Source organism: Glandiceps talaboti, chromosome 21, assembly GCF_964340395.1.
Source record: "Glandiceps talaboti chromosome 21, keGlaTala1.1, whole genome shotgun sequence".
NCBI classification, from domain to species: domain Eukaryota; kingdom Metazoa; phylum Hemichordata; class Enteropneusta; family Spengelidae; genus Glandiceps; species Glandiceps talaboti.
Window position 1 is genome coordinate 1,524,892 of NC_135569.1, and position 20,385 is coordinate 1,545,276.

Consider the following 20,385-nt stretch of genomic DNA (forward strand, 5'->3'; position numbering starts at 1 on the left):
CATTTTCATTGAGAAATTATGGAAACACATGTTTACCTCTTTGATTATGAGTGATTTTATAGAACAAAGACTAAACACCATCACTGACAGACAGTGATTTTACAGGTGAACCCAGGGTACGGTCAGGTGAAAACCATCCCCTGAGGAGGGTGTGCAAATCCCTCAGCGCGAACACAATACATGGCATTGTATGGATAGACGCACAATGCATCTTGGAACCGGCAACAGGTCTATTAACATCAATATGGTGACGGTCAAATCACAATGCTCATTTATTCATTAACAGTAGTGACAATATAAATTAAAAAAAATCTCCACCTTCCATACGAATGACTGTCATTATATTCACATTCATGCAACACAACATGCAACTTTAATTACATATTTCTTTTGTATGAGAAATTCTTACCTATCCAAGGTATATTAAAGATATAAAATCCTACAGAAAAAATGATTGTCAAAATATGATGTATATAATAAGTGTATTTAATAACAGCGATGGATTGGAGAGTCCCTGTAGAGCGTTGTACTACAAGAAGCTTTGTCACCATGATATGTTCATTTTGTGTGAGCATATCCCTCTTTGATATCATTGTTACCATGATTGTACTAAAAAGAATAATTCTTTTTTAGCAGCAATTTCTTTATATAAGCTCATATGACACGAGTTCTGAAACGTTGTTTATTAAACGAAGCGAATTGTATTGGTGTGATGCCATCCTTTTGAGAGAAAAAAAAAACATAAATTGTATCCACATTACCCGGCAATTTATGTGTGCGGACGTACAATTTAGCGGGAAAAAATTAGCGGGAAAATCTTAGATTGCATGCATATCAGATGGTTATACTAATTACGTTGCATATGTGAAATCTGTTATCGGGAAACCAGAATTGATGACAGGAAGCTACATCTGCTGATCAAAAAATCCACATTGTCTGCAATGTTTTCAGCTGCTTTCTGTCTCCTTGATGAATAATAAATGACCTCGAACAGTAATCATATTCTTGTCAAGGAAGTTTTTGAACGAAAATTCTTTATGCGCCAAAATTGTAATAGTTTACATATGTATCCCATGGCCTAATCCCCTCGTAATGGAATTATAGCTATAACAACGTTAATTTTCCTAGGCATTTGCCCTTTTAAGGAAACATGGAATACTTGAGTACTGGATTTCCATTTAAATCCATTTGGCAATGTGTGCCATGGTTTCCTTCCGTATACTTTGTATCAGTTGGTACTTATTGACTCCCGAGGTAGTTTGCTTTCACTTCCTTTGTTCAGTGACCTTTTCACTTTGTACTGCCAGATGCATGTTTTCCTTCCTTCCTTCCTTCTTTCCTTCCTATGTTTTGTTTACTTTTTCTGCGTAAAGTGACGATGTTGAACCCAGGGATAAAAATATTCATGGTGAGAGCAACAATGTACATTCTCAATAGGGACAGATTGACAGCTGTGCGTGTCTGTATATGTGATATTTTAAAAAATGCTCGGTACCTGCAATAACTTTTACCTCATGCTGGAGGGTCAAAAATAGAACAAACAGGTCAACTTATTGTCGCCCACGCCTATAGTAATGCATGTGAAGCGAATGGAGTGGAAGTTATGGTGTCGACCAAGAAATCGAACATTCATTATTTTTATGATGCGCCTTGGGAGTAATATTCTATTTCAGGTACCGAAAATTGAAGTCGCATGCTGCTATGAGGAATGGACCACTGCTGTATATGAAGTAGTAATTTGAAATCAATATTCAATAAACCAATTCAACCTCATTATAAGTGTTTACTGAAAGAAGTTTGAATGAAAATGGTTTCAAAAGTGTGTTACTGAATACTTTCATACATTTGTGATTATGTTACAAATTATTTGTGATGTTCAAATATTGAAAATATAGGCCTTGAAATAACTATGAGTTAGTGACTATTTCTTCTCTATGAATATAATGATATTTGCATAACCAACATAGATTTCAGATTACCATATTGGATCTTATAGAACATTTGCGACAATTTGCATGTAATCCACAAGATGATAAAAATGCGACCGAGAAATCACCCTTGTCATACGACGAGTACTCCATTGTAATCTCTGCATCACTATGCGATTGAATAGCTTTGTCCATCCAAGTCTGCACTATGATATGCATACTTTCTAGTAATGTAGTGGTAAATTCAATCAAAAAGAAAGACGGCGGTTTGCCGAACACAATGGCATCTTTGCTATAAAATATGCACACGTATGAAGTTGAATAGGTATCTGACTAAGACGACAGTATGGTACGATATGATCTGTATGAATTATTTTACTATTGAAGCAGCTATACAGCACTGGTATTCTAAATATTACACGTTATTATACGTTGTGGTTTCAAATAAGAAAAAAACGACAAGACGTTTTACTTATTCTTCGTACAAACACAGACATATAAATAGCACACGATTTCTTGTATACATACATACATACATACATACATACATACATACATGCATGCATGCATGCATGCATGCATGCATGCATGCATACATACATACATACATACATACATATATACATACATACATACGTACATACGTACATACGTACATACGTAGATACGTACATACATACATACATACATACATACATACATACATACATACATATACACATATACATACATACATACATACATACATACATACATACATACATGCATGCATACATGCATGCATACATGCATACATACATACATACATACATACATACATACATACATTACGTACATACATTACGTACATACATACGTACATACATACGTACATATATACATACATACATACATACATACATACATACATACATACGTACGTACATACATACATACATACATACATACATACATACATACATATATACATACATACATACATACGTATATACGTACATACATACATACGTGCGTACGTATACATATTATATATATATGTATATATATATATAAAAATATATATATATATATATATATATATATATATATATATATATATATATATAGCATAGCTTTCGCAGGACAGATTATGATAGGCATCTCAAATCATTGATATAAATCAGCAACATTGTCATGCAGATTAGATAAGAATTTCTCTGATATTCGTCTTTTTTCTATTTTCATGTCAAAAGATTCAGAAACGATAGGATAGTAGATTATTCCATGCACGGAATCACAAAATTACGAATAGAGATAAACAGACAAAGTAAATCGCGGAACAATCCCTGTAAATGTGTGTCTAGACAATCTTCTTGGAAAGCCCTTTCATGGTTTGATGATCAATTCTTAAAGATGAACACTTAGATAAAATTTCTTAATGAAGGAGAGGATAATAAAGAGATTGTTCAATGAAAAGAACCATTTTTATAAATGAGAAGTAGTTTGAAACAGGCTTCATGGCTATTAAATGCATAGTGGCAATTTGGGCCATAATTCTTAGGACTGCAATCCAACTATAATTTAACACAGAGAATGAATTGTTGAATCGAAGCTCAGATGGTATTAATGGGATAGCAAGAACTTTCAGAAAAAGATTTATGGACTTAGCTGATGGATTATATTTACTTTTCAAACACGGGCCTCGGAATGGTTTCTGTTCTTGAGTTAATGTGATGTTGTATACAGTTAACAATATACTTTGACATTCATGTTTCGAATCGGTAGTTCTAAAAATAGGCATTATGCAGACGTTAAATTAATTATTCATTTTCGTCATATTTATTTACAGTACAAAAGTTGATAAATATGCCACGAGAAGGTACTATTCAGCAAATGCGGTCTTGCTTTTAGTATGTGTGTGACAAATGTAAGAGGTATTTTACCTTAATTTCATTTTTCTTTCTCTCTGCAAGAGTTATTTTTATTTGTCACTGTGGTAGTAACATTCTAATCATTATATTCGCTACACGTACTATGTTTTATTCTTGCTTCTGGTAAAAACTCCAGGCCTACGGTGACATATGGCTGAACACGTCCAATTAACATACGTAGGTATTTTTTCGTAAAATAGATGGGTTGGTGAGGGTCTAACATCTTGCTCTTAATGTTGCCCTATTAGCGTAACTTCTAATGGTTCATAACGATTAATGGCTAAATATGTCCATTGCTATCAAAGTTCAAATTTTTCGTATTCACACATAATAGTGTTACGAAATAATATGCATGTATAATTAGATACTATTCCTCACTATTTTTCGTCGTTCAGTCACGGTAACTACGAGTGATATAAGGGATCCTTGTCACTATGAGTTGCTAGACGAGTAGTGACTAAACCTTAGGCCACGAGTATTCTCCTGCTGAATAAAGCGAAATATTGGGAAATAATATAATAGTATGTAATATCGCATTGTGTTATCGCTCTGCTATATAATCATATAATTAAACATCATATCATTTACGAACTGAAATGCCTATCCTATTCTAAATATGGATTGTCGTCTGCTGCAGCGTTGTATTTTAAGCTGGCTGTCTAAATATGTTAATTTTCATCATTTTTGGAGTCAAGCAAGCGCTTACTTCTGTATGCATCTGCCACAGTACTGTATACAATTAGTCTTGATATGGTCCTCGAGAAAGATTCAATCTGAACGTCATTTAGTGAAATTCTGTTTTGGTGACAATCATATTTGAGTATAGTCGATGTGGTCATGACGTAATATAATTGAATACATTTCGAAAGCTGATATCTGTTGTGATATCAAGTGGTACTGACATCTGTTACCATCCATATCTCAAATGGTTATCATCTTTGGCAAACTAATGTATTCTATGTATTTAGCAATATTGGAACTCTGTTTTGTATGTAGCATCTGTTTTGAGATTAGATTTTGTGTAAACCGTATTTTAACGTTAATACTAACCTAGAAAAAAGAGTGGTAACATATTTGTTTAGTAGAATCACGCATTAACCGAACAACTCTGTATACCTCGTCTGCGATCATATTTCTAGACACGCTGTGATCAACGCCACACTAAATATACGGTGCCCATAAAGTCTCATATATGAGCAATACCTTTTTCCTAATTCGTTATAACATACTATAACTGCGCATGGTATAAACTAATGCAACGCACTATAAAATACTTGATAATGGTCATAAAGTTGGCAAGGGTTTGTAAATTTGATCAAAATGTTTTCATAATCGAGCAATTAACGTCGAGCTTTGAATGATGGAGTAGACACGTGGTGGTGTTAGGCTGACATGTTCATATAGAGAACAATAGACGACTTGTGCACTATCTTATTTTATTTTATGTTGTATATACACACAACCATCTGTGCAGGCTAAGGTCAAGAAGGGGAACAAGATGTATTATCTCCCACGTCAATCACTCGATAATGAATATTCTTTTGACATGTGTCTTTCCTGACACCAATGGTGTTAGTGTATGTTTTTCAAACACAAAACGTCATGAGAACATAAAGAAGTATTTTCAAACCTAAATAATACACCTCCCTAGGAATCTGATATATATATACTTAATACCAGTATTAGGAGGTCTTTGGTCACAACTCAGAGTTTCTCGCTTCTGCGATAATCAGATGGCTAAATCAGTTTGATAAGGTCTGTCTGTTCACTTAGAATTTGGCTAGCACATTACGTAAAAGGATGGTCGGGTTAATCTAGTGTTTTTCTGATCTTGTCAGAAACACTATTAAGTGTGTATAACAGTTTGTACGAAAATAGAATTGTTGTCGATATAGAGTTATTGAGGTAATTGTACCAAATGATGCTTTTATCATTATGTTACAATTCTTGCTCAATCTCCGTTTCCCATGAATCGATATTGTCCCTAAAAGGTTCTTTTATCGGTGCTTGCCATGAAAGTTCTCACCTAATCATTTTAGGTCATGTTTATATTAAAATGGAAAGGCCATAATTGATGTATATGTTATTTTAATAGAGAGAAGCAATGGTTTATTATAAAGTTTGATATAGTTCACTATACCCCGTATCTTGATAAAAAGACGCTTTTAAAAGTACCATGTGGGAGGTGAAGAATGGTTGCACTATTTATGTTATGAGTAGCTTTTCTATACTCGGGTTATAATCCACTACTGCCGAAAGCAATCGATCTACAATAGTCCTTCGGGGTGGAGAACTGCCAAGAATATGTTAGGTAGTTAAGTTTAACCTCGGCTCGTACGACACGAATATACCCAGTAGTATACAAGGAGTTTGGACTTTAAGCAGATTGAGATAAGTAATTGGACTCGTCAGATTCACATACAAGTAATCACTCTGTTCAAGAGTGTATGGCAGATAAAGACTGAGTATAATCTGTGTGGTTTGTTCACATATGTACCCTTACATGATTCTAAAGCTAGAAAGATGACGTCATCGTGTTCAAATAGGATTAACCCCCAGTTGTATACATGTAAAATCGCGGAATATCCAGGATGGGGCGACGCCAAGCTGTCGATTGACTACAGTTAAGGGAGGCTAGGGTCAGTGTTACCACTAGATTGCGGAAAATGAAACTCTTGTACGCGATAATCTTGACCTTACTGAACAACGAGTTAGAGGGCAATGTGAGAGTAGTTCATGTGTTGGACGAAAATGTAGTTAGAAACTCTGTAGAAGAAAAAGATCCCAAATATAAACCGAATATTTCAACTATTATTAACTTAAAGATAAAAGAAATTACATCATAGAATATCATCATAACTTTTGAAATGTAACAAACAAGTTAGGCTAAAATTAAAACGTGTAAATGCGGCCTTCTTTGGGCATCGTGAATACTCAGTGACAAAATAAGTAACTGCGGGGTCCCACCCAGATATGAACTCGGATCGCTGGATTCAAAGTCCAGAGTACTAACCATTACGCAATGGGACTCAGTTGCTATGCATAAATATGTACAGGTCGTGTTGTGTATGTGTTCCTAACTTTCAAGAAATAATATCGGAGATGCACGATGCCTTCTTCACATTCAACTCCATTTGGAGTCATGATGGGTGAATGGTTAGCATGACCGGCTTGGAATCTACAGGTTGCAGGTTCGAGCCCCGTCGCTGCCTGCTGTTTGTTTCTGAGTGGCTAAAGTCCTTGGGCAAGATTTGAACCACGACTGTGCCTCAGTCAACCCAGCTGTATAACTGGGGACCTGGTAGGATGTAGGTTGCAATGTGAAGGTTTTAATCCTATGCGCTTAAATGGCTGCAATGGATTGCATGCTCCCCGGGGAGTTGAGGAAGACTAAAGGGCCGTTGTGCTGTTCTGATCCGAGCCAGGGGTAATAATTGTAAAGCGCTTTGAGCACGGAGTGGGAAAGCGCTATATAAGAAACCAACATTATTATTATTATTATTTTCTTTTTACAAATTAGAATAGAAATCAGTGATTAAACCATGACAGCAGATTTGAATGTCAATGTATAAGGAGATTGTATTTCAGAAACCAGTTGTCATAGCATTTCCTTTTTTGCGGAGTACAATTATTTATATCGAAAAACTAAATCTTTCAATTCAATGATGATTGCACCAAACGTACTCTAAGACAAATATTGTTGTGACAAGAACATGTATTATATATTTCGAAAATTGCAATGTCTCTGTTGCGCATCTATGTCCGTGTTGATTTCTTCATTTGTGTTTCGCAATGTATATTCTTGGCCAGCTGTTTCTGTTTCTAAATTCTAGGCTTCTTGACACCTATGTTGAAACTATGGAGTGCCAACCCTTTCAAAAGATACTACCGCGGTAATTTATATATTAATATTAGGTAGTTACTGAAGCCTGAGATCGTAAGTGTCGTTTATAAACCAGTTAAAATAAAACACATTTCATTTTAATACATGAATGCTGTGAGTCCATGAACCCAAGACAACTTTATGTACATGAATTGGATGTTTTAATCCAGATTTTTATAAATCACTCGTCTTAAGAACATTACACATCAAATCCCATCGCCAGGAGAACGTACGCAATCCCCTTGGCAATTACTTGAATTGTGTAGAATAACGTTTTCTTTCAGTAACACAAAAAAAGCTAAGCAGATGAACTGTCAGAGAAAGGAAATCTCGATTAAGTGCAATCAGCAAACAATAAAGATAATCGCAATAGTTTAGTTGAAATCTAAGTAATCACTTAAAATATACTGCTTTGTAGTGTAATAGGATAATAAATGTAGTAGTTTTATATGTTCCTGATTATACTTTGATAGGTAAATTAGTTTCCACAGCCTCCCGCACAGCCCATCAATTCACTGTCGTCAAAGACGATATCTTGGTCACCTCCCACAGGAGAGAATATGTACCTAATCGATCCACGTCAAACTGATGTACGATTACGTTTTAATGCAACGAAGTTGAAGGGAGATGAAGCGCTTTATATGCATTCTGACCTTTGGAAAAACGACAGTAAATTGTCTTCTAAAATTTTTCTGTTCATGTTCCTTTCCCCTGATGCCGAGTAATGGTCTCTATATCCATACATCATGCACAGGTACACTATATACAAGAATACACGAGGGAGAGAGAAAGAGAATTGTCAATAAAGGAAGCAACATAATTGTCTTAGAATTTAGGACAATTCTCCTTTCTCAACAGCAGATGATTTAACTTACTACTCAGTAACGAAGCTGAATAGGCAAACGTATAACTACTGAATAGCTTCGTTGGTTGCACCAACCATTCGAATTAACTGAGGCTTGACTTGGTAATCTATTTTTTGCCCTTTGAATGGTTGTAATTGCATAGCACAATGCCAACCGTGGAATTTACTTTCCACTCAGATAAAATGTATTACGAAGTATACATTTCCTAAGCATTTATGAATGCCTGGTCGCCTTTTGCAAATCTGAATTGAGTTATTTGTTTCTCCATACAGTATTCATTCAAGCAGGGTATTTTGAATATTGCAGGATCGCGCTATAAATAAGCCACATTTATGTTCCAGATTCGAGACATTAAAATGAAATGGACGTCATTCCGCTGATGTAAGTTACCGAAAGGAAATATATTATAAACCCACGTGCATAACAAATATGAATAACCAAGTATACTAATGTTAGCTATGGATAAAAATAAATGATACAGGTAGTTTTTGAGATATGACATACATACATACATACATACATACATACATACATACATACATACATGTATACATACATACATACATACATACATACATACATACATACATACATACATACAGACAGACAGACAGACAGACAGACAGACAGGACAAGGCAGACAGAGACAGACAGACAGACAGACAGACAGACAGACAGACAGACAACAATAGTTCAATCGTCTGAAATGTAGGTCATCCTCGAGACTAGGTTAATGACACTCCGTCATCATCGATAATGCATGGTATTTTAAACAAACAGATTTTCGTCATAAATGTTCACTTAATGACCACTTATCTTTTTTCACTCGTTATTTTATGGTGTTGCGCCCTATTGCCAATGAGAAGGTCGATGTTTATCAAAGCAGCTGCAGATAAATCACACATTTAATATATGAGGGGATATTGTTGTATGGGAACCTAATATATCAAGCACTAGCAATGTAATCTGTTCATGGTAATATATAACATCAAACGGTATCCGTAGCATTTTAATGGATCGTCTGTAGGATAGAACGTACCTTACCTATAAGGAAAGAGAAGATAGGACGTTGTCTGTTTTGACGGGATATCTAATGAGGTTCTCCTGTTGCTCTGAATTGTGCAGAATAGACAACCTATCTCCTTTGCGATAATTCAATTGCAAGTTGATATTTAACGTTAGGAATATTTATTCTAACCTGACTGAATAAACGAAAAGATAACTCAGACCACAGTTAAAGCTGCAATAGCTGTAATTGGGGTATTTTTTTTTCAAACAACACATTTACTAAACATTGTTAAAATACAAATACTTAGACACGGTGTATAGCAATTAGAGTTCTTTTTTATCTTTGCCTTTGGCTCTGCAGAGGTGTATACTTGCTAGATCTGTTTTTTACCTCCCACAAGGGAAGGTTATGTTATACTTGTATCAGTCAATAAATAAGTCAGTCAGTCAGTCAGTCAGTCAGTCAGTCAGTCTGTCTGTCTGTCTGTCTGTCTGTCTGTCTGTTTGTTTGTCTCTGTCTGTCAGCTGTATGTATGTATGTATGTATGTATGTATGTATGTATGTATGTATGTGTGTGTGTGTGTGTGTGTGTCTGTGTGTGTCTGCGGATACGATATCTCAAAAACTATTGCATCGGTTCTAATGAAACTTCCTACCTATCTTGCATAACTGATTATAGTTCGGTATAAATACATTGAAGACATTTGCATAAAAAAAATGATTTTTAGTAATTAGGCGATATCTTAAGAATGCAGACTTCAAATTCAATATAATTTGATAGATACCAAACCAAGTGCATATGTCACATGAAGTTTGTTGATGTAGATTATACTATTAGTTGGTAATTTGCATAATTAATGATTTCCAGTAATTAAGCTGTATTTAAAGATTGCATATTTCAATTTCCTGAACATTTGGTACATACATAAACCATAGCAAAGGTGATATGTCCTAAAAAGCCATAATTAAATCATATCTAAACAAATGCACACTTCATATTCCGTAACATTTGGTACACACCATAATACACAATGCAAGCTTCAAATTTCATACAATTTTGTACATACATAACAAAGCACACGTAATTGAGTTTGATGCAGTTTTTAATTGTGATGTGTAATTTGCATAAATAATCTATTTTTGATAATTAGGCAATATCTTTAGAATGTAAGCTTTAAATTTCAGATAATTTAGTACATGCATTGATGGTAAAGAAGTGCATGTGTCCTAGGTTGTTGATATAGCTTATAATCTTAATTGTCCATTTGCAAAGTTCGTGATTGTTCGATAATTAGGCAATGCCTTTTCAGTTTGAAATCTTCAAATTCTTATTTTCATATCCTTGCTTTCCAAATAAGGGGTACATAATGTATGATAGCTATAACTCAGAATTTTGTTTTCCAACAATGTGTAGATACAAAACTCTAGGACAAAATATTAAGTATATAATTCTATATATTCACCAACTGTATACGTTTTTACGACTAAACCTAGTGGGGATTTTTTAGACAAATCTCCACATTACACTCAGATATGTATACCACATAATGACTTCCCATAAAAGGAAGCCGGACTTTTATTGTAAAGAAACAGCTACTTTGACACTTAGATAGCATTATTTCTTCGTACCACTTAACAACCGGCGGGCTGTCTATTGACAGTTCAGTCAAGACTAAGTTGTTTAATTTGAAATCCTACATAATTGATTTAGACAGGGAGACAGTATGAGATCTTACTTGCTAATATTCTATTACTTTACATATTGCCTTTGACATTTTTACGCGTGTTGCAATTGAAAAAAGGTTTGAAGCCAATTATATATTTGTAGCAAGAATGTGATGTTGAAATGACCCTGTCAGAAATTCTCTCTAAACATTAAGGCTATGAAATACACCCGAGGACTGCTTGTGTAGCAATTAACAACACCGTCATATTCTTATTTTTGTTTCATCTATTTCTTCTATATAAAAAACTTAGTAGGCATCCTGCTGAAGTGTATTGCATTATATCTCAAGACATTAAAAGAAAACAATGTTGTTAAAGTGACCATGTGGATGACAAATGGGTATTTATTTTGGATTTTTCATTCATAAAAGGACTATACTGTGTTTTTCTACTTGAAAAAGAATGTGAAACGACATAATCTAAGTCATTGTTTGTAACTCAGTAACATGCCAAAAAATACCAAATGTGTCAAATGTTTGTTATTTTACGTACAACAAACATTTAAGACACTTTCTAGTATATGCTAGCTATATTGTAATTTATTTAGTGACTAGCATGGACTTGGTATATGTTGTTTCACATTCTCTTTTCAAGTAGGAAAATACAGTAGAGTTGTTTTATGAGGAAAAATTCCAAAATGCAAGATCAATTTGTTATCCATACAGTCACTTTCAAACTGTACTTATTGCAACTGGAAAGTGTTTTTTTTAAAAACTGTTTTGTTAGATATTATGACTTCCTCGTTGTATTGCACACCCTCAAAAGTATTGAATCACCAGTGGGTAAACATATTTGGTTAGCAGTACACATAGTGTTATATTTCCAATCAAATTGATTTTTGTGTCCGCACTCAAAAATCAGCCCCAAATGAATAACGATTTCAACGTATTACTATTAGATAAAATAGACCTCTAATTGGCATGCACAATGTCTAACTGTCTTAACAGATACAATGAATACAATATTGGATTTCTGCTTGAACAAAATACTCCAGTTAAAGCCAGTGGAGGGGTAATTGTGAACAGAATGGTTTCGGACATTTTTTGATAACTCATGAACATTCTACCTTACTAGTATTAGTTATATACGGTTTGAAGTTCCAATGGCCATTATAGTACTGGGCAGGATAATGTAGGTGCTACCGCATACAATATGCGCACACTGTCAAAAGATATGGCTCCCTTGAAGCAATTAATCACTGACCAATGTTTGTGTCGTCCATCTAATGATAACCATATACCTTTCAAAGAGCACCTTATCTGAATAATCGGCGCTCTTTACAGTGTTGTTAAAATGATGAATAAGAGCATGCTCGTCAGGCTAGCAATCACAAGTTCCACTTACTCTCCTTAGTGTGTGTACTATGTAATAGTCCCTGTGAAAATGTTTGACATGTCATGACACACTGACAGAGTTCAAGGTCATTACAAGTACATTTCACATCTTAATAGTTCATTCTCTTCATTATTGAAGCTGAGATTATTTTGGTTCTTGGTTTTCGGAAAGTTTAAATGTATACACAACTCGAATTTACTGATAGAATCACATTCTTTATATATATGCTTTTTTACCTGCACTCCTTTGAACACAGCACAGTGGCATTTTAAGTAAGACCTTAGTACGGATTTCTCTGTCATTTTTCAGCAAGTTCCAAAGGGAGCTGTGTGTAACATTTATCGCAGTTTTACAAGGTTGTACTTTATTTGAAAAAAATCCCGTGCCCCACATAATTCATGAAAACTCAACCCTCACTTTATTAGGCCAATTTATCTGGCATGGTGAAAACGGGTAACAATCATTCTTGCCTCGCGTAGAGGAAGAATTGATTTGGGTTCAAGATTAATAAGATAGCAAAGTAAAGATTATTACATGATAACCCTTAAAGTATTTTCGTCGAAACACTTATGCGTCATAAACTGATCAAATGTTAAAGATTTTGTTCCTATTTTTCATTTTTCAAGATCAGATATGGTTAAAGACTGTGTCATGGCTACGGTTAAGGTTCAACGTATGTTATCAAAGCTGTTGGTTGTGTGTTGTGTTGTGTTGTGTTGATATTGTGTTGTGTTTCGCTACGTGGTGTTGTGTATTTAACACGACAATTTGAAGTTCTTAACTCTAAACATAAATCATACGATACAGCGTGGTTAACAACATTAGAAGTAAGAAAACCATGATGGATATTTCAATAGTTACTGGGTGAACATGAAAGATATGCCCGACTGCATTACCACTAATAGTTCAGCGCGGCTCTGGTCATTACAAATGAAACTCACGTAATGATAGAATTTATCAGGTTGCAGTTACTCAAAATAATAACATGTACCTGCCTATAACAAATTCAAAGCTGACGGCCCTTTAATGAGATATTTCTAATAAAATTTCAATCAATGATCCTGTCAGTGAAGAGTAATTGAAATAACACACAGTAAAAATCGCGAAGGTCTATTTATATGCATTTTACTCTTAGCTCACAATTTCATCGGACGGATTTGAACTTCCACTGATTCGTTTCGACGGCAATAATGGAATCATGGAATCACAATCTGTAGATGCAACACAAATGATGCAGAACATTTACTTAGCAGAATAATAATACAGACTGGGCTACATGCTACGTTTTCATACTGTTTGGCTTAAGGGTTTATCAAACACAGGATTTCGTAATTGACTTTTAGTACAGTTGACTTGGTTTCAAGGTCGACGTATCCCTGCCTAACTTAACGAAGAACGGTTGATGAATAACAAATGTTTGATTTGTCTGCGAGCTGAACAGGAGGTGTGTGTATGGCTGTATATGTATAGGGAGCAAAACATTGTTTAAGGTTCTAAAATCAAACCTTGCGGCACTAGTCACATGTTTTGAAGTCAGTCTGTCACGATTTCGATATTAATAACAATGTAAATTGCTCCTGTTGTAGCATATATAAATAGAAGCGTTTAAACCATCCACGATTTCGATTTCAACTATTTGTTTACCAATGGAGTATTTTACTAGGTACCATGTGATATTTGAACGCAATTAGGCGTTAATAGGTGTTGGTTGTATTGTTACTGTGTCTCATTGAATATGTAATAGTATAGTAATAAATGTATAGTCTCTCAATTCTGATTACGAAGTACATACTTCACACACAAATCATCAATAAGCAACTGATGTTATAACTTGAACCATTTACTGTTTGTTTGATGTTCTTTAAAACTGTGGTATAATATAAGCAACTCATACTATCAACCTAATAGGGAACTTGCAAACCCGCCATGGTGAATGTTGCATCATGGGAAATGTGATAATAAATACGAATCACTCAGTATTGTAAACAATGTTGACACATTGTTTATAACCACAAATAGTCGCCCTGATCATTATGGGAGGTTAATTTTATCTGTAGCTCTGGATTAGGTATAATAATACCCACATATAATCCCACAGTCCTTTTCGTCTGAGCATGCTCAGTCTGGATTGCAAGTTCCCTATTATGTACTTTTTGTGATGTTATTTAAGCACTGTCAGTTTCTAATATTAAGCCATTACTATATCGGAAACATATTCATTTGAGTGTTCATAAATATACCATTTTTGCTGACAAAATTTAAAGTAAATAAAAGTGACCCCGTCTCCTTAATTCTCGCATCCTTCTTATATAAGTATAGTAGCTGTTCACAGAATAGGACAGACGACACCTTGTATTAATTCGTCAACTTTACATACAATATGATGTCCCACAACGTTCACAATTTCCTTTTTTAGGAGCAAATATTACATATCGCAAAGCAGTGAAAGATATTAATTGATATAGGAAATTGATTTTCGAAAGTTATGAATGATAAATGAATATGTATTGATATAATATTATGTTATAGCAATGTCAAATTATCAAAGTAATATATTAGCTATCTCTACAGAACTTTGCATATATATGTATGTATATATATATATATATATATGTATATATATATATATATATATATATATATGTTTATATGCGTGTGTGTGTGTGTATGTATATATATACATATATATATATATATATATATATATATATATATATATATATATATATATATATATATATATATATATATATATATATATATATATATATATATATATATATATCTTGGTTGTAACTCGGAGTTTCACGCATAGTGCGATCAAGAAAGAGTTCCAGAACCACCAAAACTATTGCGCTCTGCCACTGTGGTATAGAGCACTGTATATATATATATATATATATATATATATATATATATATATATATATATATATATATATATATATATATATATATATATATACATATATACACACACACACACACACACACACACACACACACACACGCACGCATGTAAACCTAAATATAATGCACAGACAGACAGACAGACAGACAGACAGAGATAAAGGCAAAGCCGTCTCACTGAAATAGTGCTCAATGCACTATTAGGAGGTCATCAGCCATAACGCAGGAGATTCGCGCTTTGCGATTATAAATCGTCTGATGATAGCTGAGGAAGCGTGAAACTCCGAGTAACGATTTATAACATCGTTACGCTTTGGATTAATCCCATAATGCTGTGCTACTAATATTAATATTGCATCCAGCACTGGTCTCTCCAGTGAGACGCTTATACATCGCTTATACATATGCGTATATATTGAACACATATTGCCTGGCCATGAGCCCCCGTTTATTACACCCGAGGACTGTGTGAGAAATAGTGACACCATAGCTCACAGCTTCAATATTCACCTAGCTTCAATTATGAACTTACAAATTAGCTATAATATGCTTGAACTAAACATATGTGCGTCTATATATATGTACATATGGGAACGTCTGTGAATATCGACTATACATTACATATAAAGATTATATAAGTTAACTAAGTTGAACTATAATCTGTAAGTGTGTCAGGTTAGATGAGATGTCAGGTACATCCATCAATCGTTGGCAGGAAACATTCTTAACATTTAATTATATATCTTTAGACATCAGCTCTGTACACAAATTGGGCTTGTTGTTTGGTAATATAATTAGAGCCGTATTCAATCTCATAGAATTTCAATCTACCACAAGCTGTCAAATCATGCTGAAAAAAGAAGCATATCATTAAATCCAGAGTGACGACAAGTAAACTATTAGTTGAAGTGGCAATGATTGACAGGTTTGTGAAAAGGTTTTATCATGTGTTTGCACCAGCTGGATGGGTTAACTCAACTGCATATTTGTATAGACGACAGCTAATATAACGTAGAACCAAAGAAGTATATCACTTTTCAAACTTGCTTGATAGAATGTTTCTTTAACGGTAGAATGACGAAATTTCCTGGCATCTTTATTTCCTTATATTTAACCCTCTACAAATGTAATATTTCTGGTTTTATCAACATTTAATCATTTACTGTGGTGACCTGCTTACTTTATTCCTATACCATTTGTTAAGCCCTCTCCTCCCCCTTCCCACCCTTCCCATACATACATACATACATACATACATACATACATACATACATACATACATACATACATATATCCCATCTATACTGTGATAGATAACTTTAGATACCAAAATAGGTGTGTATAATCGGATATAGTGATTTAGTAAAGATTTTCAGCTTCTTTAAATCCTGAATAAAGCATCTTTTGTGCTCATTATACCAATCCCTTATAATGCAACCACATTCATGTATTCAACTGAGAACTACTGTACCATTGGAAACTAAACAGCCTTGGACATTTGACCCCTATGAACTGTTATAGATACATGGTAAGGCAGGGGACATTCAAGGGAATGTTAACCACAGTCAATTAATTAAAATAGGCAATTCAGACCTAAATACTGGGATAACAAACACAATTCCAGCTAAAAATTCTGGTTTCACCCATGTTTAAATATTTGCATTTATCCAGTATGAACGTATAAACGTTAAAAATATATTACATAGATAGACAGTCATACATACATACATACATACATACATACATACATACATACATACATACATACATACATACATACATACATACATACATACATACACACACACACACATACATACATACATACATACACACATACACACATACACACATACATACATACATACATACATACATACATACATACATACATACATACATACATACACACACACACATACATACATACATACATACATACATACATACATACATACATACATGTGTGTATGAAAATTTTGATGAAGTTGGTCTAATTATTCTTCCTGTAATTCAATTTTCTATGACATTATAAATATTTCACTATACAAATTAACGATTTAACCAATTATTCATTAACTCTTGCTACTAACTATGTAACATGAAACAGTGTCGACATTAAGTCAAATCGTAATGTACGCCATTGTAATATGAATGAGTCGTACTTCGTATGTGATGGACGTACACATCAGTCTCATGGGGCCCAATTAACCTTTATCTAAACACATTGTCACAAATGTACGATAGGATTTGGCAATACTCAAATACTTGACCACTCCCCTTGTATACATCGAAAGACGAAATGTTCGCCAGTTTTTTTAGAAGTAGCAGGCAAGACAATGATACCCGGGAATGGATATATAAACTGGGAACAGATATAGGGTCGATGTACGAAGTAGAGGGAATTTAGGTGGCTGAAGTGTGGTAAACCAACGGAAATTTAGTATGTATGGCAAAACAAGCATGGTTTCGCGACATGGTTTCCCTGCCAAAAGCGCTCTACATTGAAACAGTAGCGATAAACACTGACTCTGAAATGTGTTTGACAAACCTCTATATCGCGTGACAAACCCCTGTTCGCCTAATCCCACGTACTCATGCTACTTTTAGAATTAACAATTGAAATTACATATATGTAAAAAGTCGTATACTTGTTCTTAGAACTGTAATTTCCCGCTTGTCTGTTCTCACAAAAACAAAATCAGACGACTTTATTAAAATGAAGCATATGTACATAGAAAATCACAGTCAAGTGAGTGTACCTGTAATAAGATTTATCCCCTAGTACTGATAAATCTGAGATAATTACGGAGTATTCCCATGCGGCGATGGTAATACGTCACGTATGCAGATCACAATTGCTGCCTCTGAGAGAACACAAAACTGAATATCATTATGCATGTGATGAGGGTACGCTCGATGGCTACTCGAGGACAAAATATTATATTTTCGAGTAACAGAAATTCAATTTGTGTTTGCTCTGTAGGGCAGTATAATTACCCTGAATGAATTGTTTGGTAGGGAGTTACTGGACTGACGTACTGCTAATGAAGTTATTTCCGAAGGTAAGTAACATCTTAGTGTAATGTTCAAGGCAAGGTAAGTAATATCACAGTATAATGTTTAATGCAAGGTAAGTTAAATCTCAGTGTAACATGTTTAAGGCAAGATAAGTTAAATATCAGTGTAATGTTTAAAGCAAGGTAAGTTAAATCTCAGTGTAATGTTTAAGAAAACTGGATAGATGCCACACTTCTTCAATGCTAATATGATATTTCAGACCAATAGATAATACATTGCAACCTTACCGTGATGTCTATTTGACTTCGATGAATTGCATCGGTTTCAATATTAAGGTATCAATTTATTTATAACTATCTCTCATTAGGAAAACAAAATTATGCCTGGCTAAGACTTGCATAAACTACTTTGAAAATCATTAAAATTGTTTTGTTTTTTATATCTCACATACAATGTTTAAACATGACTCGAATACCTAGATTTCCTGAGAGCACGTTATTTGATACACAAGGTTTATAAGCCTATTCGTTCTAATGCGTTGTTGTCAAAAATAGGTTTCTGTTGATTTCGCCGCCTGTGTACAGTTAACTACTGCATAGACATACATATGGGGACTCTAGTTGCTATACATTCCATAGGAGTATTCGGTACTAAACCTAGGAATTAACTCTCTTCCGAGGCCACCTGAAGGTAGTTTACTTCATTGATTCATAGCACATGCTGAAATCATGTATTCTTTCTTATTCATTAACTATTTAAATGTCATGTGAAAACCCGTTATTAACAGAAACGTAACGAGTCCATTCCTTTTATATTGCATGGTTCGCCATATTGTGGACTGGTAGAATGGTATAATGACTTGCATGACACGCCTTCCGGCAAAATGTTATCGAGGGTAACTAAAATTGAACGTATTGAAAATATCGAGGGAATTGACAATACGGTCTGCATGAGCTATTGGGATCTCTTCAAGGAATTGACAAATCGAATATTGCGTGTCAGGCGGAGAAAAATGAAAACGGTCCCCTATGACACGTGTGCAATGATCGTTCGTTGTCAATGCAGTCAATTGTGACGAACTTTAGCACACATAAGACATAGTATTGTCTCTATATAATCATCCCTACAGTGTTATAAATACAATTGCTAGTTTTCCTGCATTTAATTTTACAAAATGTTGAGGCACAAAAAGGAATTATATACTCACTCAAGTATCATTTAGATTCGGGCTTGACAATGCCAACGTATATATTTGGGGATCTGTCAACCGCAATTTTCTCTCAATGAAAGACGGTTCTGTAAGCACTTAACAATATATATGACTGTCATACTCAATTGTACAGTATTTCAATTCCCTTTACTCAATATTAATCTAGCGTTTGTACGTGAACATGACATAAAATATTACTTACGAAACTAGTCCTATAGTAGCTATTAAAATATATCTAAACAGAGAACTAGAGCAGTTAGTTGTCTGTTTATGAGATCAACGTGACGTTCATATCATGTCAGCGAACGAAAGAAGGGTTAGATTCTCTTTATGTAGTTCATTGGGAAGCCTTTGAAAGAGCAATGAAATTCATAAATTATCATAATCTGATATAAGTTAACTGTATTTTCCAAAACTTGTATCTGTTGGTTAGAAAAAATGACCCAGATGATGGTGTACATTCTCCAAAAACATACATTGTTAGCACGTTCTTTTTTTATCTGATTGTAGATATTTTTTGGAATCAAATCAATCAGATTTCCAGACAGTTACTGAAGTTTTCTTTTCTGCAACCAACGCAAAATATAAA

At 34.2% G+C, this 20,385-nt stretch overlaps 1 long non-coding RNA gene across 1 annotated transcript in view; it reads left to right on the plus strand.

The window, feature by feature from the left end:
• The window catches only part of LOC144451144 (uncharacterized), a 52,600-nt gene that overhangs the window by 12,789 nt on the left and 19,426 nt on the right, over positions 1-20,385 (plus strand). Inside the window, exon 2 of the long non-coding RNA XR_013482283.1 lies at positions 18,552-18,630. This is a non-coding gene — a long non-coding RNA (uncharacterized LOC144451144). The remainder of the gene's footprint in view (positions 1-18,551; positions 18,631-20,385) is intronic.